Here is a 25565-nt window from a genome sequence, read left to right as displayed (position 1 = left end):
ATCTCTTTACTCTGTTTGCTTTGACTACTAGGAAGAAGACACAGAAACTAGAGAAAAAGAATTAATTTATATAAATAAAAAATAAATAAATAGATAAATATAAAAACTAGAGTTAAACCACATCACATAAATGCACTTCCTAAGTTATCAAGTAAGGATATTTACATCTATAGGCAGCTACTTTTTAAAATCCCTATCTGAAATTTATCATGCTCTATCACAGAAGTGTTAAGGCTGTTAACACCCACGCTTGTTCTAGAAAAGCAGTTTTCAATGGTTAGAAGAATTATATTTTGAATCCTGAACTGATCTTTGGACAGTTTGTACCTATTTGGTTTTATGTCAACATAGTTCTTTAGCTCTTCTCATGCTCTAATATTTATCATATCTGCAACATTTGTAGGCAGGAATTATATTCCCTCTTAGATCTTCATTTTCCTAAGTTAAAGGAAGCAAATTCTTTTGGCTTCACTCCCACTCTCCTTTCAACCCCACAATATGTTGGTTACATCAGACTTCCTGGGCCAGCAACCAGAACATGTGGTATGATGTGAGAACCTGCACAGACTATCATGAAATAAAAGTTCACCTACGAATTTGCACAACCTCTTACATTTATTTTTAATTGCTTTAGCATTTGACACTGTAACTGTCTGTTACTGTACAAGGCTTCAAATATATCACAAAGTTAGTACATGTAGGTGTGATATCATTAGCTGATACTCAGCTGATCAGTGAGAGCAGTGCTGTAATAACTGGTGGCCCATCCAACACTTGCAAAATGGTGCTGTACGCCTTGAAAAGGTTAAGCAAAATGTCACTGCTCTGGGCTAAGAGCACACAGAGAGCACTGATCATAGCTCAGGTGATGCACTGCAATTCACAGAACAAAAGTTAACCTGAAATTCTTCAAATTTTACCATGTTTTATCCCTTACTGCTAACTTCCACTGAATTATTAAACCAGACAGTAAAAAAGTCTGATGGAATGGCCAGCCACCAGCAGCAGCTTTATTGCCACCTGCTCAGCCAAAGGCACTAAGAGTTCAGTAAGTGAGCAGAGTCATCAGGCACATAGTGGTGATTGGTTTTGAAGAGTTTGCTGCTGTTACAATTTCTTGTGAATAACAGCACAATGGGACAAAGTCAGCACCTGTAGTCCTGTTCTAAAGTGGGACATGAAAGTAAGTATTCCCTTAGGAGTTAATGAAATTGTTTTTTCTGCTGTTTGGAACAGAGGTATACACTTCCCTAAATTTGTAATTTCACTCAGGCACAGGAACCCACAGGTAGCTAACCAGTGCTCTACAGAAGAATCGTGATTTTCAAATACTGTTTGTGACAAATACATCAAAATTATGTTTCTGAATGCCATTATTTGACCAATAATAATTTCACTGACATAACAAATTCACTACTCAAAATAATGTTCCTGAAACCTTAGTAGTAAAGGCAAGAAAGACCTCTGACTTGGATGTAGTAAAGGCAAGAAAGACCTCATGCCTTGGATACTCCTTTATGAAGAGTTTTTTTATCCTCTTATCTTGAAAGTATCCTTTGAATTTCATATATATAAACCCATGGCTTCTCTCTTGACCACTCTTAGCTATGGCATTAATTTCCTATTCTGAAATTGTTATATTTGTACTGCAGAGTCATGAATTCACTCTCTTTTTATTCTTTCCATGCTCTATATTGTGCTGATGTGAAAGACCTTGTTATCTGGAACACAGAGGTTCTTTACCTCACACACATGCACATAAATAATTATCCATGTAGCAGTTTCTCACTTGTACTTGCTTTAGAAGACTGAGAAACAGAGAACAATGAAGGTGGTGTTACACATATTAAATAATTTTGCTAAAATCTTAATAATCCTAAAATCAAATCTAATGAACTGTAAAGTAGAAAATGAAGCATAATTAATTGTATAATTTAACTTGAACCTTTACTTGTATAAGGAAAAAGCTCAGCAGATAAAAACCACTTGAACATGTATATTTTCACACTCTTTGTTACTTGACATATCAGAGAAATATTTACTAGTAACTTCTGTAGTAAAATTGTTCACTCAATACAAGAACATTCTATCTATTGCTACCAACACATAGCAAAGATTTTCAACTTTAATGTTTGAGATGAAGAAGTAATTTCCCTTGGAAAAGCACTTAGTTGGGCTGCTGCTGTTGAAATACTGTAATTTCCCAGCCAAGATATCTTTTAGTAAGTTTAGTTATGCTTTATCTCACTTTGATGCGATATATGCATTCATTATTTCTTTTCTGTGTACGTACTTCATATGCAATATATGGAAAAAACAAAGGGCAATCCATAATATATACATAAATGTAACACATGAAATGGGCTTTAAAGAAAGTCTTACACAAGTAAGAAACCACACTATGACATGCTTGTGTTCTACCTGGTAGCAGCCTTGGAAATGCATAAGTTGCATAGTGCAATAAGTGTTAATTATTTCCAATGGGAAATTAATAATTCAGAGGCCAAAAAATGGTGATTCCAGATTTGGGAATTACAAAAGTACTTCTCAGGGGATCTGCTCAGCTGTTAGCTTCCTGTGCGACTTCGGGCTAGACCAAGACTTGATGCTTCAATTTCCCATCAGTAAAGTAAGAATACTGATATTGCCCTTTTTTTATGAGTGCAATTTAAGAGCAGTAATGGAAGCTGTACAAGAACACAAAATAGTAAATACATCTGGAAAAAGATACTATTTTTATTATCAATTAATAAGTAGAAGCAACCCTAAACCTATGGCTTACTTATCTCTTTCTGTTGGGTCATGTCTACTAAGTAAGGTTTTAGAGCTTCCTTGTACTTGCTATTCAAGTATTTGGCTAAGATAAAGAAACACAGATTTCTCTTGCTGTGAAGTTTTAGGCAGAAAAGTAGGTATTCCTCCTACTCCAACTTCAAATATATGAAATATAGATGAAAGAAAGCAGGAATTTGTGATCAGCCACAAGACAGGTATGAAATACACCAAACCAACATTTTTGGAAAAATTCTTTCTAATGGTTATGAGGAGAGACAGAATTAGGAAAAAATCCTCTAAAATTACATGCTGTAAAATCATTACAGCAATGCAACTGCAGTCTAATTTTTTACTTAGCTTAGTTGAACAACTGAGCTTATGTATCATATTAAAATAATAACTATACATATAAATGAAGAAGGTAAGAAGCTCATCATGCTTCCAACTGCTTTTTCAACGTGTTCTTGTTTATTAAAAAAGAGTGATACAACAAGGATCAAACAAATAAAAAAGATAGAATTGCTGTACTGATCTAACCCTTCCATTTTTAAATGACAGATATTTCTGTCCTAAACTTATTCTTCTTCAGCAAGCATAATGGTATCCAATGACTGATTTCAGATAAAGCTATATCAACATGTAGTATATTTGCACTTACGTCATACTCTATAGATGAGACTGCTTTCATAAAAAGTAATGAGTGCAGAATGAATGACTTGAATTTTTCTCCACATAAAAGAATCATTCTTCACAGGCAAACATTTTCATTTTATAATTTTTTTCCCTCTTTTTGCCCATCTCCAACAAATGGAATCACAGGAAACATGTTCAAAAATGCAATTCTGCACATATTATGGTAGAGAGATAACAGAGTATGTTAAGAATCCCTGGAGGAAAATTACAAGGATCCAAACTTTATGGGACAAAAAAGAAACCTGATATCCTTATGGTAGGCATGGATCTACCTCAGGTTTGAATGTCTGCAGATGACTGTGAAGTACATGGAAGTGCTCACATTTCTTGCAGTAAGTCCCTGTCCTATTCACCCTGTCCCAAGAATAATGAATATAAGCCAACATGTGTAAGAACTGATAGCAGCATATTATATTACAGCACAATAGAGTCAATAGTGCTGCCAAGTCTCTCCTGATGAAATGAGGAATACAAATACAGAAGTACATAGAATATACACACATAACATATATACAACCTGCACTAATACCTCATAAAGTGAAGCAGAACAAGTATGAGCATGAAAGAATAGTGAAGAGAACAAAAAAAAACCTCTTCTACATAGAATCAATAGCTGACAGAAACAATACTGTAGCCAAGCGAGCAATAAGGAACAGCTACTGAGGATCTCAATGTGTAATTTCTCCTCCTGTTCAAGAATAGGGCAGTTTTCACTTTTATGTAAAAATAATAATTTTAATCATCCAAGCATTTCTTATTGAAACTAAGTAGCATCAACTAGATGGCTCCATAGAACTCTCTCTCAAAATACACAACAGCACAAATTTGTCAATTAATATTTTTAAACTATTTATTCCAGAATACCTTGAACAGAACAGTAATAGATACAAAACCAGAATGTCAGCTGCGTAGTGCTGGCTGAGAATTTCAGCAAGAATGTAAGCATTGTTTTATGTGCTGGTTTTGGCTGGGGTAGAGCTAATGTTCTTCACAGTAGCTGGTAAGAGTCAGCGATTTGAATTTTGTTGAAATCAGTGCTGGTAACACAAGGATGTTTTTCTTATTGTTAAGCACTGCTTACCGTATCAAGGGCCTTTTCTGTTTGTCGCCCCACCAGTGAGTAGGCTGGGAGGGGACATGGCCAGGACAGCTGGTCCCTACTGATCAAATGGATATGCCAGACTACAGGGGGTCGTGCTCAGCATAAGCAGCTGGGGGAATCTTGGTGGAGGGAGCTGCTTCTTGGGGACTACCTGGGCATTGGCCATTTTGTGGTGAACAATAATTTTCATTTGCATCGCTTGTTCTTGGGTTTTATTTCTCTCTCTTTGTTATCTGCCTTTCATTTGAATTTATTAGTATTGCATTTTATTATTGCATTTTATTATTGCATTTTATTTAAATTATTAAACTGTTCTTATCTGAACCCATGAGTTTACTCACTTTTATCCTGCTAATTCTCTCCCCAGCCCTACTGCTGGGAGACAGTGAACGAGCAGCTGTGTGGTACTTATTTGCCGTCTGGGGTTAAACCACGACAAATAGCTTTTAATTTCTGGATACAATACAATAGAATGTGTGCTCATATGATATCAATCTCACCTGAGGACCTCAGAGATATGCCAGCTGAATGCACCTGGCAACACTCCTTGAGCTTTTCTGTTATTCCAGATATTAAATTTACAGGATTTGGCTTCCCACAGAGTTGAGTCTCTGAATGCCAAGACTGAAGCATTTACTTCTTAAAAATAGCAACCTCTGTCTCCCAGAGCATTCTCTACTTTTTCATGAAGCCACCTAATAACCGAGTCTAGGCAGAAACTAGCATTGCTCCCATAAGCAGTTCTACATCTGCTCACTTTAATGTCAAAGTCTATCAATCACAAACACAAACAAAATTTAGACACTTTATAGGCTTTAATTTAAGCTTACATGATTTCTCATGAATCACGTCAGGCTTTGTGCTATACCTAGATTCTATACCTGATCTCAGCAGCAGGAACCACAACTGTTATAACAATATTTGTAATTAGATGATTTCATGAAATGCTACACCTCCTTTTCTCAAAATAACCACCACAAAGCATTACTTTGTTGTTTTGATACTACTGGTCCAGATATTTGATAGATAGCAGAAGTGCAGCCAAGGTATCAGTACTTAGCAGTACAGACATCAGGTGCCAGGACAACAGAGTGCCAAGGATACTGGCAAGCTCAGTTTTGAAATATTGGCCTGATTTGGGGAAAGTGATAGCAGCAAGCCAAAATGCATTGGTAATACATGGCAATACATTCTTTCAAACAAATATTTCATCCAATACTGAAATTGCAAGCATAAAGCACCAGGAATTAGTCTGTTCTGAAAATGAGGGAATGCTGTTAATTTTGTGAACTTTCTGAAAAATAACTTAAAGGTCCTGGACACAGCAAGCAAACCACTGAGAAAGAAATTGCTCAACAGCAGGTTCAACTAAACTCAGAGCCACATATGATGGTATCTTGGTATGCTTGGCAACAAGTAAAACCTTTGTTCCATCAAACAAACAAATATAAAAATTACTGAAAGGCATTTGAAGATATGCTACAATGAAACTAAATTAAACCCCATATCAATGACTGAAATGACAGATATACCCAAAGACAGAATGCTGGCCTTAAAAATGATGTCCTTAAAAAAAATTTAGAAGTGAGTGATGATTAAGTCTCAAGGTAAATTGGCTTCTTTTATCCTGAATTTAAAGCTTTGAGATCTACTCTTGAAGGTGAATATATGGTGTATGCTCCCTGAGCATTATCTTTCTTGGTGTCCCTGATGAAGGTGACAACATGCATGCCAAATAAGATGGTCGAGTAACAATCAGCAGCATTTTTCAGAATATTTATATCAGAGAATTATAGGAAAAAAAGAGTACCAAGTACAAATTGCTGACATTCATGCTAGCACGCAATTTCATGTTAGTAACATGGTAATTATTAACTGTGGAGAACTTCTGCAACAAATCTGGAGTGTAAAACCCGCCACAGCCAAGAGGACAGTAAGTATACTATGTTTCCTGACAGACTCTAGCGCACCAGACTACTAAAAACTATTTCTCAAGTAGTATATTTTTCACACCATTTTCATGGCTTTTGAAAAGGCTTCATTTCACAACGGGCTTACATTCTTGTCCTGGTTTTGGAATGGTATTTCCCAATTTAATACTCCCACTAAAAGTCCATGAGCAACAATATTAACAACAAAAGTATACAAAAGAGACAGTGATGCACATACAAAAATGCTTAACATGGACCTTGAGCCCGTGAACAATATCTGAAAATGCCCCACATTTTTAGGACCAGAAGCCATGTCCTTCTTCCTGGAAGCCAGAGATTCCCTTTCTTCCTGGCAACAATGTGAGATGGTACAGAGTAACCTCAGGGCCCTGGCCAAATCTAGGAAACATTCCCATTGTAATATGTCAACATGGAAACAAAGAAAGGAAATGTGAAGATAAAGCAAGGATCATGCTAAAATGAAGGAAATATGTGGCTTATATAACAAGCAAACAGTAAAGATGTAAACATGAATAAGGCATCAGATTTAGTGTGGAAACATAAAAAGGCAGTGGATATACAGGGACAAGAGAGGAGGTAATAATAAACAGGAAGATCTGTTTGGGAGGATGTAGAAGTTCCCATGCAATAGAGTTCAGCAGTGCAGATGCAGGAGGCTGGGACCTGTGAAGTCTGACAGCAAGATCTGATGTCTCAGAACAGCAGTATGCTGACACCAGACTGATATTGTTTGACTGCACCTGCACACATGTGGTAAAGTCTAAATGGCACTACCTTGTGCTACATGGTCTTAAAAAATATCTAGGACACTGTCTGGAAGCACATCTCAGTTGCATTCTAATATATTGGGTGACTCAAATATCCTGCCCTGCGGCCTCAGAAGCATTGTATGCTGTAAGAGTTGTCAAAAGGTTTGGTTTTATGTAAGAAAAGAAAATATCTTGACTTTGTTTATGGAAAGGCTTGCTTCTTTTAGTGCTGCATTTTTCATTTATTACATGGCAACTAGGACAGACATGCTCCTGAGGATGGATAAATCAGTGAGTAAATACACTGCCACAGCTGCAAGTTTTGTCACTAAACCTCAGGCCAGTGAAATCACAGAACAGGGCCTGCTTGTGACAGTCAGTTCAGATCCCTTGGTTGCAAATGCAGGGCACTGTGGCCAGGATTCTTCCATGACCCAGTTTCTTTCAGAAAAAACGGACAATTTCCACCTGGGTGCACAGAAGGTAGGATTCACAGAAATGCCAGTAGCCTTTCAGAAGAGAAGGCAGATGTTGTTCAGACTGAAAGGCTGATACAGAAAAATATGATGATATAAATATGGTCTTCATGAGGAGATAACTTTCAGAACTCTGAGTACATGCTAAAAGATGAGAGGTGCTCTTTCACTCACTCTTTGAGAGGACTGGTTTTTATTACAGCTTCTCTGATAAGGTGAGCTCCCTACCTTTAAGAAAACTGGGATTTGGAAAGACTATATTCAGGTCAAGATGAACCATGTTCACTTTGGTGTACTTTGCTTAGTACTTTTAAAATTATGTTTTTATTTTCAGAACTTAAATTTTCTCTAAATCAAATTAGATGTTTAGTCATTAGATGACTGCTCCTTTCTGTAATTTTTGAAATAGTTTTTCCCTCCCTTTCAAGAGTAAATAATACATATTTCTTTTCAGACTTCTCGTTCAAACTAGAAAATCCAAATTTTTGCAATAACTCCCACACAATGTTTATGGGCCCCAAACTCCTCCACAGGTGTTGAAAAGACACAGGAGAAAGCTTGTGTTCCTTCCTTAGATAAGCATGTGCTATCTGGCAGTTGAGAAAAATTACCTAATCTTTTGTCATCAGAGAATCCTTCAGAAAAGATTAATGTTGCAATAGCAGGGCATTTTCTCTTCTGTTGTTTTGGCCGATACTAAATTTGCAGCAAGAGGAAGGAGCTGTAGGCACATAAGGACATGTGGACAGGGAGGAATGTCCATCTGCTATTGACATAGCCAATTAACAAGCTGAACACACTTTGAGAACCTTTGTTTATTTATCCTTGATGTACTTGTCCTCCTACTAGAAATTCATCAGAACATTCACAAAAGAATTTTAATGGAGACCGTAACAATTTTATCCAAAATAGAAAAATATCAAAAACTCAGAAAGCATTTCCCTTAAGGAAAGCAAAAAATTCTTAACATGGCTACAAGAAATGATCATATTCAGCTCTCTACAAAGTTCAAATGCTAATTTTTGATCCATATGCCACCTGTGCAATTTCTGATATCTCAGAAACAATCCTACTACAAAAAATTGCTGTTGTGGCTACAGTTAAAATCCATTCCAACCCCAAAGGGTTGGAATGGATACCAAGTTTAGTAGACTACATTTTAAGCACAGCAAACACAAAAATAGTGTTACTTAATCTGTAGCTGGTGCTTGAGGGTCTCCGGAGCCTGTTCCTAGTGCCTTGTGTACCTGGGAGATTGCTTCCTTACACATGCCAAAGCTCGTGCTTATGACAGTGCTTCAAGTCAGTAGAGATTAATGGCATCAAAATTTTGGCAGAAAACAGAAATGAAATTCTGTTCCAAATCAATTTACAGCAGCACTAAAAGTCATTTCAAACCTGATTCAAGAAGGGCTGGCAATGTCTATTCCAAAGAGGTTCATTCTGTTCTGCAGCAAAAATAAACAAAATGCTACAGGAGCTTGTGGAGGCTCTATACCAAACTGGCTGGCAACAACTATTTCAGGATCCAACAGAATTTTTCTCTCTCTCAAGGTAAGATGCTCATATAAATATTTGAATCACCTGCAAAACAAAGCCATGCCCTACTATACAAGGGAAAATCAGACTGGACAAGCAGCTAAAGCAGAATAATACTACACTGTTCAGAGAAGCCCACTTTAAGCTTTCATTTCATTTTAAAGCTATATTCATTTGATTCCCAAAGGCAGACATTTGGAAGAAAACTAAAATCCCTTGTGATATTTCTCATTCTTAGAGAAATTTAGGATCTACTTGAGAAAACAGTGACCATGACAGTAACAATCACAGTCTGTGACACCTTTCCATAAGCTGGTTATCTCACATCTGGGGATGTGGTTTAGGTATCCCCAGTGGCAGCAATGTGCATCATCTATAAGCAAAAAAAAAAAAAAAAAAAAGTGAGAACAACATACACAACAAAAAGCATGAAAAGCAGGAAAACCTGGCACATATATTTAAAAAAAATATTTTCAGTTCAGGTTTGGGATTCATGCATGCAGAACACTGGTTTGTACTCTGGATTCAATCTGTGCTGGACAGAACTTAGTGCTCCAAGTCAGTGAAGGATGCTCTCAGCATTAGAGCACCTCATAAAAGGCCAGGTCCCTATATATGTAAGTTTCCAAATTTTGCTGTAAAGCCAAGGGGGTTACCCCTTGCTCTCCAGGGAAGGCCTACTGAACAGAGATGGAGTGAGAGATTAAATGTGTTGGCTTTCATCATAAATCTGTCAGAGTTTTAATAACTGAAGATCAAATAGCGTCATCAACCACAAAGCTAGGGAGAGGCCTGAATTTGATCTTTAGAATTTGCTCAAATCTCAGTTGAAGGGTAGGATCATTGGCTTTATAATAAGACATCTGAAATTTCCAGGTTCCTCCTCTCTTTCCTCTTTAGCCTTGAACAGACACATAGATGCACATACACTTCCTGAACAAGTTTATTCCAAAAACGATTAATTATACAGAAGCACTGATATTGTGTAGCATATCTGAACAAAGATAAAAAACACTAGACCTAGAAAAGCCCACATTTTGATGCTCAGTTCACTGAGGTCTGTATCAATGTGTTAGCAACATCATATTATAAAAATATAGAGTGAGGGACCACAAAAGCAGAATACTATGGTTGTGTGATTGTCTATAACATCCAATGCACAATTTTCAATATTCTTTTACTTAATATGAACCCATACTTAGTAGTAACAAAGAAAGAGAATAAGGCAGAGCACATCTAGTATTTCTAATAGAGGAGTTGAAGCAAACAGTGAAGTGACCAAACCTAGAGAGAAATAATCCTATACAGACCATACCATAATGTTACTAAATGGGACTCTCAAACACAGTCATAAACCACATTTCTTTCCAGTTTGAAAAAAATAGACTGGTATTCTTTCCTAAATGGAGCATTTCAATGCCTGTTCTTTGTTCAGCCCTTCATGGAACAGTGTGGTGTGTAAAATCTGTCTAAGAAAGCAGTCCTCTCTCTCCTTTTGTCTTTCTGCTACCATGGATATGACATCATTTTTGCCAACCGTTGCTAAGTCATGAACAGAAGGAGCATTTCCTTTTCTCACATAGAGGGCAGGGTATGAGCCAGAGCTTCCAAGAGACACAATGTTCTCTTTATGCAGCCAGGAAAAACAGTAAGAGAGGGTTGCCGATGGTCTGGGAAATGGCGGGCAGCCATCGAGCACACAAAGCTCACAGCACTGCCTGGCCAGACTCAGTGCTCACTAAATTGGTGGCCTATTTTCTCATTTCAAAGAAGGGAAAGGGAGGGAGAGAGGGGAACAAAGGAAAAAAGCCCTATATCTTTGCCACTCAAGCCTTGCTGAGGCAACCACTGGTCCATTGCCCTTCCCAATGAGGGCTGCATCCACTGCTGGAGAACAGAAGAGGGAGCACTCATGGTGGATCCAGGAGCTGCTTCTCCTAGCCCCATTCCTAACCTGCTGCACCTGTGAAGTGTTTGTGTTATGGCTAGGGAAAACAGAAGTTTCCAAAATGAAAATACTTTTCATCCAAAAAGGATTCAGAACTCAATTATGGTCAAATAAGGAACCGCTATAAGAAATATATTTTCTGGACACTTGCAGACTTAAAAGCAGGTTCTGAAGTCCTAAGATGTTTTCCTAGCAGGTAAAACTACTGTTATGATCCATGCAAATATCATACAAGAAAGGATTTTCAGTATATGAGCTCTGGTTATTTCACAGACTTGCATAGTGACAGCAATGTAGATTATAGTGCTACAGTTTACAAAGTTCAACCCACTAAGCATATTGGTAATTGAAAAAAGTTCTACATATTTATTTTTCACAAAATCAATCAATGAAGCCTATTTTCTGCAACACTTAGGAAAATCTTGAAATGGAAAGTATAGCTAACTTTCTTCCAGGTCTGAAAATTTTCATAGGTCACATTGTGTGACTTAGAGTAAGGAAGGGCAAATCTTCACATTTTCTTTAACAGAAGAGATTATTTTTTTCCTTATTGAAGCTATTCATCACTTCCTAATTTAACTTACAAAAGACAGACTACAGTTACTTCTACTTAGCTCTGTCCTAGACAAAAAATAGAATTTCCTGCATCTCAGATAATGGCACCAACCAGGGAAATCAATTGTCTTTTGCTTTTTGAAGAATCTGAACGCAAAGGAAAAGGGATGGCATTTCTAAAAGAAAGTGGGGAGGGTGGGGGAGAAGAAGAAAAAAGATGCTGCTCCCATAAGACAGAGGATGTATTTAGATTCAATCTAAAGTACTACTTTTCCAGTCCACCCTATCTAAGGTTTCCATAGACTGCCATCTCCCCTCGGGATAAAAAGTTACTTGAGCTAAGTTACCTTAGGAATAGGTAAACATTTGAAATACATGTTCCCATTTTCTCATAATTCCTAATTTGTGCAAGAAAAGAAGAAAACACAAATACACATTGATTCAAACCTTGCTTCCAACTAGTTGTTCCTGTAAAAAAAAACCAGAAGGGGACACTAAATGAAAGATTTTTATACTCACTTACAGACATGTAAGGTTGTTCTTAACATGGCTAATGGTAGCAAGCTCATACATTAAGAGGCAACACCTCTCCAAAGTGAAGCTCCCCTTCAATAATTCCAATATCTTTGGCCTTCCCATAGAAATAATTTTAAATAAACGGATTTCATCAACACTGGCAGCTATGTGACACGGGCATGTTTTGCTAACTTATGAAAGAGTTGATATATGGTGCCATACTGTATAAGTTGGAAGACATTCAGTGTGTGTTTGCATTTCTGAACAGAGAGGCGTAAGTTCTGAGAAGAAGTTTTATGTGTGAACTTTTCCAAACAACAGTCATCAATTCATTAAAAATTGAGTCAAGTAGTTTGACAGGATGGGATTAACATATAGGATTACTCTGTGGCATACAAGACTAAAGTTGTAGCTCCTGTTCACACTTAGAGCACCATGAATAAGCAGTGAGCTTCTGTCCTCAGTCATCAAGACAGGGCTTGATCCTGCCCTCAAATATTACGGCAGGTGTCTTGTAAAATCAGCTATTCTACTAGGACTGCATCTGACATTACAAGATACCAACTGATGTGTGCTGGCTTTCAGAGTGCATAAAATAACCCTTCTCCAATAAGCCTTTCTGCAAAAACAACAAAAAAAATATGAGAGGTATACAGTGCCCCCATCCTCAGTGAAAGGAGGAAAAAAAATGGCAGCAGAATACACATATAAATTCCCAGAGTTCAAGTGAATCACAGCATCAGAAGCAAGGAATTTATATTAAGCCTTTTAGAACACTTTGGAATCAACTGATGGCATTTGTTTTGAGTTCACTCGCGCCTGAATGCCCAGGAAGGAAATGAAGTGAATGTGCAATGTTGAGCTTGCAGGATATGTTGCTTGATAGGGTGCTGGCATCAGCAGGGTTCATTTTCTTCTCAGACCCCAGAGCTGCACAAGTGTATTATTGTGTGCTTTTGTGCAGCACCAGGGAAGCTGGAACAATTCCACAAACTACATGGATGAAAAGATGGAATGCATCATCCCACAAAAATGCACTCTTTTTTCCTCTTCCCCTCCCAAGAGATTGCTTAAAAAGAGGAAAACGTGATCTCCTTTGTAAATCTTTCTCAGTCCTTTATTTTGTGTTTGCACTTAGTTTCCTTTAAGCAAACATAAAGTTGGAACTCAAATATTACAGTATTGTAAGGAAACTGTACTTGCTGTGAGAATTCCTGGCACTGCAGATTCATGTTCTATTACACATGCAAACACAATGCCTTAGAGTTTTGCAGAAGATTTTTAACTCAGTCTAGCTTTCTGTTGCATTTTGTAGGCATTCATTTGTTAAAAAACTTAAATTTTGTGTTCCCCTCTTCCTCAACAGACTAAAGCAAAATCAGATTTACATGAATCAACACAAAAATGAGTGGATTAGCAGGGAAAATATCTAAATCAAATAATTTATCTTTGAAAGTAACTTCTCATCAAAATTCACAACCCTGGAAGTCTATTTGCATTAATTATTTAGGACAGTTTACTAAGGAGAATATTAATAACATGTCTGCTTCTTTTTTACCAGATGAACAACTTTTTTGTTAATTAGCTATAGAATAACTAGCATCATCAGGACAGAAACATGCCACCAGGGGAAAGAATGCTACTACTGTAATGAAACATTAAAAGAGATAATGAACCTAGTCAATAAATAATCATGGGGGTTTTGGTCAACAAAAAGTATGATTTTTCATATTTGATGAGGCTGAAGCTTATGAACTCTTTGAGAAATTGCCATAAACCATTAAACAAAAGTTCCATAATAGATATAGACCAAGGTGGTTTATAAATGGATTTAAAAGAATGGAAACAGGAATTGGGCTGCTTCCTCTCTGTTTCAGCTGACATATATGGTGGCAGTGTAAAAAATGAGCAGAAAGGGTTTGATGTATTTGCAGCATGATTATATCATATTCATGGAATAGAAAAAGTTAAAGCTAATGAATCTTTTCAAGTGAATTAAATGGGCTCTATTAAATACTCAATCATTTTCTAAAACTAGTATATTGCAATATCTGGAACACCTCAATAGTGTTAGCAACTTTAAAAAGGAAAGGGGGGAAACTGACTAACTCTGTGCAGAAATCTATACTCACTGCAAGTACTAATAACTTCAATAGTTCTATCAACAAGCAAAAATATTAATAATTTTACAAAAAATATAGAAAATTTGATCTTTTGACTCTTCAGTGTGCCAAAAATGTACCTTTATATCCATGTTAGATACTTCCAGTCTGCCATTTTAAAGAACCATTAATCCCTACTGTTAGGTGCTGGATAATTCAAAGATGAAAAATCATAAAAAATAAGCGAATTATGAAGTATTGTTTGGGGCTGTGCCTTTTAAATACAGCAGTAATTTCAAGAAGCTTTGTATGTAGAAAGTGTTTCAGTATTCATCTAGTCATTTAAAAAGCAATTTGAATATAAAAGCAGTGAATTGTATCTCCCCTATCAGACCTTTCTGGGACAGAAATCTCTGTCAAATCTCCCCAAATAAAACAAGATGCAACAAGATTTGTTATATATATGGCCTATATATGATTTTTTTTTCACACAGATTTACTTCTCTTTTATTAAGCCATGTCGAAGTGGCTCTGACTGGCTCCAATTCTTATGCCAAATAAACTAAGTTTCAGACATCCATTCATGTCCCTTCCAAACAGCAGGGGCTGCTGTGTAGTCAGCTACTTTGCCTAAAGGGTAAATAAAAGGAAATGGAAATCACCTAGACAAAAAATAAATTAAATCTTGTAGCATGGCCCATGTATTAGAAAGGGCTGAGAATAATGAGACATCTCATCAGTGTAAGAGTAAAAGGAAAAGTCATATTAATATCAAATCCTCTTGGAAATGATCCATTATAGATAGCCTGCTACAGAATTTTGTGAAGAAGCTCCTCCACTATTACTTCTTGGACATTTTTCATTACTGCATACTGCAAGGAATACCTGAATGACAGAATTTATGAGTTATGATGGCACAGATTTAGAACTGTGGATGATACCACATATGTCCATCTTACCCCTAGTAAAGTCAGACATCACAAGATGACAAAACCCATGCTGGTCTGTATTTTCTGAACCTAAAACTGCATTTCCACTCAAAAAGCAAAATTTTGCTTTCAAAGAAATCCTCAAACATATAGCAATAGGAAGGAATTTACCCCATAAAACAGCCAGAATTTTAGGTCTAGAGAATAAAGGGTGTTTTCCAGGAAAAGCAATTGTGCAGCAAATAAAAAATTACTTCTCAAATAAAAAATTAGCTTCTCATACAGGTCAAACAGAATGTGGAAACAAAAATCTACATTACTTACTCATTTTTCCATTCAAACATCTTTCTATTTCCTAGCCTTAAACAGAAGTGGAGAAGCAAGTGTTTATTAAGTAAACATTACCATACCTCAACTGAGAGACAGAAGAGAATTTTGAAATCCAATTTCCAAAACAATCCAGTATAGTTTTATATTTTTCCTGAACAGCTCTCCCAATTGAGTGTTCAATTTTCCAAATATTGCTGCTTGTGTTTCCAAAAAAATTTAATGATGATGAACTTTTTCATTTTCTTTACTCATTATTCACTGCTCTGGTGGACTTCTTATCCTTTCTTTGAACATTTACATCCATATAAAACCCTACACTCATTCTGTTTGATTATGAGTACAAAACCAGTAATCTTAAATGCAGCTAAGTAAGATGTTGTATGGCTGCTGGTGGTGATGCTAAGAAGTTGTGTGATACCTGGGCTATCTTGAATATATTTATAAGAAGGATTGGATTGAATTCTAAAAAAATAGACATTCAAAATACTTTTAAACCATAACTTTAGATAGAACTATTTGGCATTAGTTTCCTTTTACAAAATCTCTGTTGACAAGTCTGTATAATGTGACATGTGGAAAACAAAACACAGCTCCATGTTACAACCTGGAGGAAAAATAATTTGAGAAGAAATATTATTTCTGGTAGAAAATTATTATTATTATTTGGTTTAACTTAAGGATCCATTCAATAAACTCTCTCTCTACTGTTAAAGAACATGTCACAAAAGTAATGCAAACTGGAACATGTAAACAAATCAGCCTTCTTTCTCTGGCTTATGCTAGCATGATATACCATCGCGATTAAATTATTATTGCCCCTTTGAAATGGAAGAAGATATATTAGCCAATTCATTGTTGATAAAAAAAGAAATATCACTGGAACTAATCTGGTCTAACTAGAGATAACTGCACTTGTTTCCTTTAAGTTAGAGTGGTAGTAACCTCATATAAACTTGATCACCATAAAACTAAATTAAGTACTTTCATCCCTGAACCATGAGTGAAATTTCTGTAGAATTATTGATTGGATCACACTACTATTGTACAACCAGAGCAAGTTGCTGTTTGAAATCCGGGGATGGTGCAGGGTCTTATTTTGCACAGAAATGAATGGAAAGCTTTTCTGTAACTAATGGACCCAAACATATAGGTGAGGGATGTAAGGGCAAAAGGGTGACCTCAATAGACTGCAACAGTATCAAGAGCTCATCTGGAGAACTCTACTTATCAGTGAATACATGCCCCATGTAGTGGTGTCCAAAATGGCAGTAATTGTAATTTATTCATATTAGCTACATACAAATTAATATAGACATAACATACATGGTTGAAAAAAGTGTGAAAATGTGTGTGCATATAAATGAGTACAGATACCCGTATGTGCAGTCCTAGAAAAAGAAAACATAAACTTTTTCTGGTGTGCTGATACTGGCCACCTCCTGATGGCCTCTGGTTTATTTAGGGGTTATGTTTGTACACAACTGGAAATTTCCATCCATTTTTCTCTAAGTTAAATATCCACCACTAACATATAAGCTGACCCCTGGCCACAGCTGAGACCTCCAGGCTGTGAGGAGACATTTTATCTTCGAGGAGTGACCTTAGTCCTCCGACTGCAGTGAACCCAATGGGTGACCTAAATAGCTGCAACAGATTCTAGTGCTCAAGTGGAAAATTCTGCACATCAGTGAAAAAAAAAAACCCTGAACCAAAACAAAACCAGAAACAATGAAACCCCACAATCCAACAAAACCCACTGAAATCCACAAGTACAATGCTATTTGTAACTACATTAAAAAACCATTTTATTCAATAGATCTCATTTTCCCTTGGGATCCCATAAGACTTTTATGTGCTAATTTTACTGAAAAAATAGTCTGGCTTGTTTTCATAGATAAGAGACTGATTTGAAGCAAGTAAGTGGTGTTTTTACCTTACTGCAGTGCACACTCTTCAATATCTAAACATGATGCAGAGTTTAAAATTAAGTTCCATGCCTTGCTTCTCAAAGCTGTGCTCACTCTACTGCAAACCTGAATCTTCTTGATTTAGTATGTGATATAACATATGAACCCACAGGCACAACACTTCATCCTTGTGCTCTGAGAATTGTGAGTCTCAGAAAGCAGAAGGACTCTTATCAGAAGACCTAATAGGGAGTCTAATTCTGCAGATAAGAATAATGTGGAGTGGGGGTATGGAGAAGGGAAGAGTTGTGTTGAATCCATTTAATCGCTTGGATGATGCTGTAAGCTCTTCAATTTATTAAATTTATCTACTTTTCACATCTGGTTTACATGAATAGATAAACTCTTGTTTTGGCATTTTGATGGAATCATACAAAGGGAGGAGCTTCAAAAAATAAAATCCTAACTATCTCCATAGTGTTGCACTGAGATTTCCAATGTCTTTCCCCTTTTAATTAAAAGCCGTAAATAAGGAACCATAGTGTGGCATGGATTTATATGCACCACTCTCAATTGATTTCAGTGGGGTTTGCTTTGAAAAATCAATGGTGTGACACACCAAAAAGATAGAGATTAATATTTTCCTACTTTAAAAAAACAAAATACATTAATTATGACAAATTGCAAATTGGTTTTTAACACTCATCTTCTTCTTATGGCATGTACTACTTAGAAGTCAAATAAAAATACACCCAGAGAAAATGGATCCTATTTCTTACCTTGCAAAAGCAAAATAGTATGTAAAAGACAAGCAGTAGAAGAACAAGATAAAGACAAAGGTAGTGAAGGCACCAAAACATTAAGTAGATAAAAGCATCACTAATGCATTAAGCAAGTAAAATAGGAGTTCATATAGAAAATTATACATATCAAAGAAAAATATTAAAAAAATATAAAACCAAAACCAGAGTGAACTTCACAAAGTTCATTTGTTTATTGTTAGCTACAAAAAAAAATCAAGTAATATATTCATGACAACAAGCTGCCAAACTTTCCACTTGGACAGTTATCGGAAGTTCAAAGATAAGCCTCTGGTATATTTTCTGCTATAGCACAGGGGCACAATCATTATGAACTTGGAAACAAATCCTGTACCACAAATATTGAAAGCTATGACAATTGAATTCATCTGATGGAGGCCAATATAGTATACCAGAATGTTTAGCCTCAAAAAACAAGAGCAAGAACAACAACAAATATTAAAAAATAATAATAATGATGCAAAACTACAACAGCTACTTAGTCCTTTCCTTTTTTGGGTCTTTTTTTAAGCACATAAGGAAATGCTAAATTATTCTAGGATGTACAAAAATAGGACATGCAGTAGATAGTCTTCCAAAAAAGCACTTATTTTTTTTTCAAATCTAAATGAAAAACATTGCACCAAATTCAGCTACAAACCATATTTCAATGTTTTAATGTCTGAATTCCTTGAATACTTTAAGGGGTTCTCAATACCTGTGTCACTTACAGACTTTCTGCTGAGCCACACAAAAAGGTGGCTCGTTAGTGCTAGGTGGGTATGTTTGGTGATAATCTAACCTAATCATTCAGCAGTAATAGAGAGGAATAACTTAACTTCTTTATTCACTATTTTTGATCCAACAAATCAATGTCCAGACCTTTCAAAGGCTATGAAGATTTTTAAACTGGATAATATGATTTCTTACTTCAACTGTGATTTGGGGAATAATTGTTTGGGTTTTTTTAAAACACTTCTGTTTCTTCAGCTTATTGAAGGAAACAAAATGCATATCAAGAAAAGCAAAAGACCAAAGTGCTATTTATATAAAAATATTTTTTTGGTTTAAAGCAACCAAAATTCTAAATACTTATAAAAATAGCATTCTATATAAGTTACATGAAATTTTCATGAAGTTGTTATGGCAACTCTATTTTTTAACAAAAGGAAATAACAGAAGAATCTACCTAGGCAGAACTGATGGAACACCATCCAATTGAGGATCTTAATAAAATATAAAACCATTTATGCAAAGTTTTCTTGTAATTATTATATGTTAGTGTTATCAGCATACTCTTTTGGGGAAAAATACAATGTCCCCAGAAAGTACATCTTTATGACCACCTGTTAATGTAATCTCTCTCCTTTTCCTAGTTTTTATAAGCCATAAATTGAACTTGGCAAAATTATTGCATATGGTTGGTTGCCAAATTTTAATTGCACAATATCAGGAGCAAAAATGAATCAACTCAACTTATCTCTAATGGTCAATGCTTCACTAAGGTAAAGATCATGGGTGTAGATTATAATGGTGACTTGAAATACCTCCTTAATAGCATGAAATTGGTTTTAAAATTACAGATTTCATTCCAGTATCAATGGTACAATACAAATGATAGCATTATAAACTTGGTATTTCTATACAAAAAGGTTTTCATAACTTTAACGAAGATCACAGTCACTGGATACCCATGTTCCTTATTCATTCTAGCAGAGAAAATGCACACATTCATACTTCAGAGACTGGGCTGGGGAAATGGTAAATAGAAAAGGAAGGGTTGCATATTGCTTAAGATCTCCATTTTAGCACACATACAAAACCAGCAAAATCCTACCTACATTTTTCCCCTTTCCTTTGTTCTCTTACATCCTCATAGTTTTCACAAAGTCCACTTAATCTTCAAGAGAACAAATGTCACCTGTGAGTCCCTTTGCTTTGCTTCATTAATTATGCTTTGTTTAGCTTTTTGCATAATACAGCCAAGAAGCAGGTTTGTTCTGGTAGCCACATACAATTGTGATAGAAATGGTGTGTTACAAGCAGCACTAATGTATAGCAATAACAGAATTAAAAAAAAAAAAAGAGCAGAGAAAATAAAAAAAAGCAAATGTGGCACTTTTATCCTGAAGTTTAAATGAGTAAGCTCTGAAAAAAAAGTAATGATGGAGGAAAGAAATACTGTGAGCCAACTCTGTTTTAATGCAGACAAAAAAAAAAAAAAAAAAAAAAAAGGAGGAAGAATAAATCAGTCAGAGCCTGCATTCCATTGATATTTCTAAGCTGTACTGAGGACTACTTTGCTCAAGATTGGGCCCAGCAGACAAAGACCCAAGTTAAGAGCAGAGCAAAGACAAACTGGCCAAAGGGAACTCCAGGAGGTACTGTGCCTCACTGCTTCTGTTTTACAGACTCAGGGGCAACCTTTTATTCAAACTATTCAAAAAGCATTAACTCAGAGTCTCACCACTTCGTTTGAAAACTGTGACATCTTCTTAGAAGTGCAAATTCACAAAAAAAATCTTCCTTTTGGTGTAAGCTGAACAGTGATTTCATTGAGTAACTGCCAATTTTTCTACTACACATTGTTAAAAGTAACAAAGAAGTATGAGGAGGAAAGGAGAAAAGAAAAGAGTTCATTGAGCTCAGCAAATTGTACAAAGCTGGGTCTAGAGAGTAGTTCATTTAGCCCTTGGAAAAACATTGGATTGCCTCCAAAGCGGAGACTCTACGGACTTTCTTCATAGCAGAGTGTCAATACATCCAGGGAGGTTTGCCTTCCCTGGGAAGAAATGGGCATTTGTCTACCCATTTTGCAGCCTATGAAGAACTACTGTTCGGGCTTGTGACTGAGCTGGCATGGGTTATATGCATGGGCTGCCCAGGACCACCGTAACTAGAATGGATCCATGAAAGGGATCAACTGTGTGTGTCTATTCACCAGCACCCTCCCACCCCACCCCCAGCTTTAAGAAATGGCAGGTACGTAATCTCTGTTTGCTGTTAAACAGAACTATGAGAAAATTAGGAAATTTCAAAGTTCGGTCCCAGAGAAAGAATTCACATGGAAGGCAAATCCCTTCTGTGTGCATAGTGCATACACTCACTTTTGCTATGCCAAGAAACACTGCTTTGTTGTTAATTGTGGAAATTTTAATTCTATGTCATAGGAGAATAAGCTGTACACATATTAAAAAAGCATGTATCTTCAGCTAGGATTTTTTGGAGGTTCAGAGAATATCTATAAACTTTGCACATCTAGAATTAGATTTATCTTCCAGATTTATTTGGAGAAAAACAAAGTAGTTAGCATTTAATGGGAATGGTTTATCTCCAAAGATTACAAATTTAAAAATTAAAAACTAACAAAGAAGTAAAGGGAAAAAAACCCATCTGATCCAGAAGAACTTATTCAGCAATACAGCAACAGTGACTATGTCCTTGCTTTGGGCTGTACAAATCTACAAAAGCTTGTCAAAATCCTATGTGGAAACATGTAAATTCTGCTTCTTTTGCTGCTGGCATCACTAAATCTGAGTTTTACCCACACTGTGTGGCAGACAGGAATTTTTTTTTTGTTGTTCAGGAAGAAACAAAAACCACAGCCCATTCACTAAGAATAGCAATTTTATGGACATTATTCAAACATTCGGCAACACAGAGTGATTCTTTTGGTGATGTACTTTCTCTCTGAGAGCATTTTGCACTACCTCTCTGAGAATGTACTGAGAATTTTTACATGGTGATTGTCTTTTTCCATGGCAAAACGACGTGTGGTTCTCCATGTGCACACACCTACTCACTTATGTACTTGCTTTTCTCTTAGACACACCAAATATAGTCCCTTCTCAAAGCTGTACAAACAATGAGAAATCACATAAATATACATCTATTATTCTTACAGTTTTAGCATTGTTATAATGCATTTTATTTGGAAACTTTGCCACATAAATTAAACTAAATTCATAACTTGGTAATAGCTAGAAGGCTGTTAAGGAAAGACTGTATTTACTAGGGTTCATGGATCACATTCAAAGAAACAGCAAGTTTTATTGTAATCAAGTCTAACCTATAATCTTGGCTGCAAAACAACGGAATTAACTGGCAGAATAGAGACAATTTATGATATTTTAGGGAAGCATCATGCTCTGATTGGAAAATGCACAGAGGTTCAGTGGACTCAATTTTACATTTAATTAAGGTGACTTCCAGATTGGACTTTTAAATTTAATAATCATCTAAAAAAATGACTTTTTATTTTGTGCTAAAGTTCTCAATTTCAGTAATCTACTCTGAAGCCTAAAGCCACTCACACTGATATAGCAAAAAATTGTTTAATCAAAGGTTACATATGATGATAAATTGGAATGGCATTTGTTCTTCTGCCCTTTTAATGCAAGAAAAATAAGTGACCTTCTAATCAACCTGTCCAATGACTTCTTCCAGACCTCTCCTTATTTTACAGGATATTCTAGTTAAACAAAAATTACAATTACACAGAAAGCAGAAAACAGCTGTGAACAAAACCCTGAGATTTTAAGACTAAAAGGGTATGGCAAACAACCATAAGGTGTAGTCATGATCTTACCAACAGTAAAGTAATAAATTGTAGTCATTACCCTACTGGGAGCTAACTAATGAAACAGGTTGGTACCTGTGATGAGACACACATCAGAGATTTGGAGAGCATTAGGTCATTCAGTCCAACATAGAGATACACTAGACAATGTAGAAAGAGCAGCATGGAAAGGAAACCAATTCTGGGCACAATGTGAAGAAATGCACCCTACCCTCATCATGCCCCTCACATGCCCCCATCTCTTGTTGATCTTTCTTGGGCTGCTGCTTCTATCCTGGTGTCACAATAACTGGGTGTGTCTGAGGCCACTCCAAAGGGGTGGAGGATCAAAGTGAGGGTGCAGAAGGATTGTCCAAGGGCTGAAGGGAGCAGGAAGCAGGGAGAAGTGACATGTGACTTTGAGATCAAAGCTGTTTTCTACACCCCTGTGTACTTCATGAATGATGAAGTAATTTTCTTGCACAGATGACACTGTCATAGATCTATAGAAATACCATTGGCCTGACACTGACTGAAAAGGGGGAAGAATCAGAATAATTTGTAAGGATAGTAAATAGTATTTAGAGCCTACAGTGCCAGTGTGAGCAGTGTGTGCAGTGTACACAGGGCCTTCATAGCTGCATAAGATGTGGTATCTTTAACTGAAAGGAAAAACAAAGGGAAGGTGAGACTCAAGTGAAATAAAGGCATCCAGAATCAAGGAAACGTCTCAATAGTTCTCTCTACTATTCTCTGTCATCAAAGATATGTCTGTAGAACAGTATCAGAGTGTACTCACCATGCTTTTTAACTCATATTTTTCATCTACAACGACTTGGTAAAAATTCCAAGAAATTAAAAGATAATTTACCCAAACACTGCAGTCTTAAAGGAATGGGGCAAGTTAAGGCATCTCTCCTAGTAGTAATATGAAAATCTCCTGTTGCAATACCTTGACATGCTAGGAATTTAAATTTTTCTAAAGTGCCCTGCATCTTTAAGTGACCCCGACTACAACTCATTTGCCTTAAAAATTTCCTGAGAATTGTCTCAGTTTATGAACCTCTATGAATTTCTTCATTGCTGCCAAATATTAATTGAAACAACTAACTGTGAAGAACGTGTGGGTGCAAAAATATTAGTACCACATAATTCTTTCTACTTAAGAGGTCCTTACTGGATTATTGCAGAAATGCTCTGGAGTTCTAATTACCTATGGAAGCCCCACAAGGTTACTGCAGAACATGGTAATTAGACAGTTGTAATATAAGGTGTTAGCAGGGGATTGAGGATTTGTGTTAAGAAGCATGGTGCTTTCATGGCTATTTACTTTGCAGAGTACCAGAATTTAATGGAATTTGGTGGAAATCTCCAATGACAAATGTAGTTTAAAGGTAGGAGAAATATTTTAACAGGGATTCAGCAGCTGGTGAGGGGAGACTAGCTCTACTACACCATGATCTTTTTATGAATACAATTTATTCAAGAATTAAGATTTTTATAGAATTTTTAAAAACCCTGATCAAATATTCAATGCAAAATACTTTCAGTTTTGTACACAAAACATTTCATACAAACAAGGGGCCATTTGACCATTTCTCGTTCACACTGGTCAGAGAAAAAAAAAATAGGCCACTTTCTGTGGCTGATAGCACACAATAAAATAATGTGGCTGGTGTGTGCAGAAGCCTTTGATTTTCTAGCTCAAAGGACATGTCCCCAGTGACAGAGTGGTGCTAAAGCAAAAGCTCAGGACAAGGTTCAAGCTTGGCACTGCAGCAAGACACTTGAACTATTCTGCTATGACATCCTATTCAGCAGAAGCAATTCAGTATTACTAGTTTTTAACTACATCTGAATGTATGGATAAAATAGAGGTAGAAGGCTATTCAAAAATATACAGAGGAGAATGTTATTTAATTATATTAAGATAAAGAGTAAATTTGGAATATATGAAATTGAATTAAGTAGCAGTATGCTAAATTAAGACTGATAAGCAGGAGAGAAAAATGTGTTCCCAAGTGTTTCTGTTCTATAGGGCTCAGGCATTGTAAATATGACTTTGTAGGTCTGCAGCCTTTTACATAAGCCGCTACTGAGGGACAAGGGGAGTGAGAAAACTTGACACAAAGCTTCAGCATGTTTCCATCTTTACAGCTCTGTGAAGTGGATATACAACTGTGCTGATGGAAATTACAGGACAAAGTGGAAGGTAGAGGAGAATCCATCTCTAAATATCTCTTAACATTTTACATGACAGTTATTATAACTCATTTGCACATGATGGCTAACATTCAATCAAAAAAAAACAGTCTCCCACAATGCTAGAGGAACAGACTTCCACAAGACTGTCTGTATAAAGGTGAAATTCACCTTTCTTAGCTAAGCATACACCAAGGTTAGATCACCTACATTATAAGAACGATAATATTGTCATTTAATCTTCTTTATCCTCTCCTGTCAGTAAAATACATATCTCAGCTTTGTAATTCAGGCTGAATAATAGAAAGTTTACATAATTCTGAAGAACATCTAATACTTAATTTTTTAATTTAAGCCCTCCCACATTCCTATCTAGATACAAATATTTAAACCCCATATATTTTATTTTTTATTATTTCACTTAAGCAAATA

General features: G+C 36.1%; 1 protein-coding gene and 1 long non-coding RNA gene across 2 annotated transcripts in view; one reads left to right on the top strand and one right to left on the bottom strand.

Moving 5' to 3' along the window:
- PRKN (parkin RBR E3 ubiquitin protein ligase) overlaps positions 1–25565 on the bottom strand; it is a 673918-nt gene that overhangs the window by 220286 nt on the left and 428067 nt on the right. The window lies entirely within an intron of this gene.
- LOC128804799 (uncharacterized) lies at positions 23318–24325 on the top strand. Its single transcript, XR_008436203.1, has 3 exons — positions 23318–23616; positions 24122–24178; positions 24269–24325. It is a non-coding gene; the product is annotated as an uncharacterized LOC128804799 (long non-coding RNA).

Source organism: Vidua macroura, chromosome 3, assembly GCF_024509145.1.
Source record: "Vidua macroura isolate BioBank_ID:100142 chromosome 3, ASM2450914v1, whole genome shotgun sequence".
NCBI lineage: Eukaryota > Metazoa > Chordata > Aves > Passeriformes > Viduidae > Vidua > Vidua macroura.
This window is presented reverse-complemented; position numbering and strand designations above follow the sequence as displayed.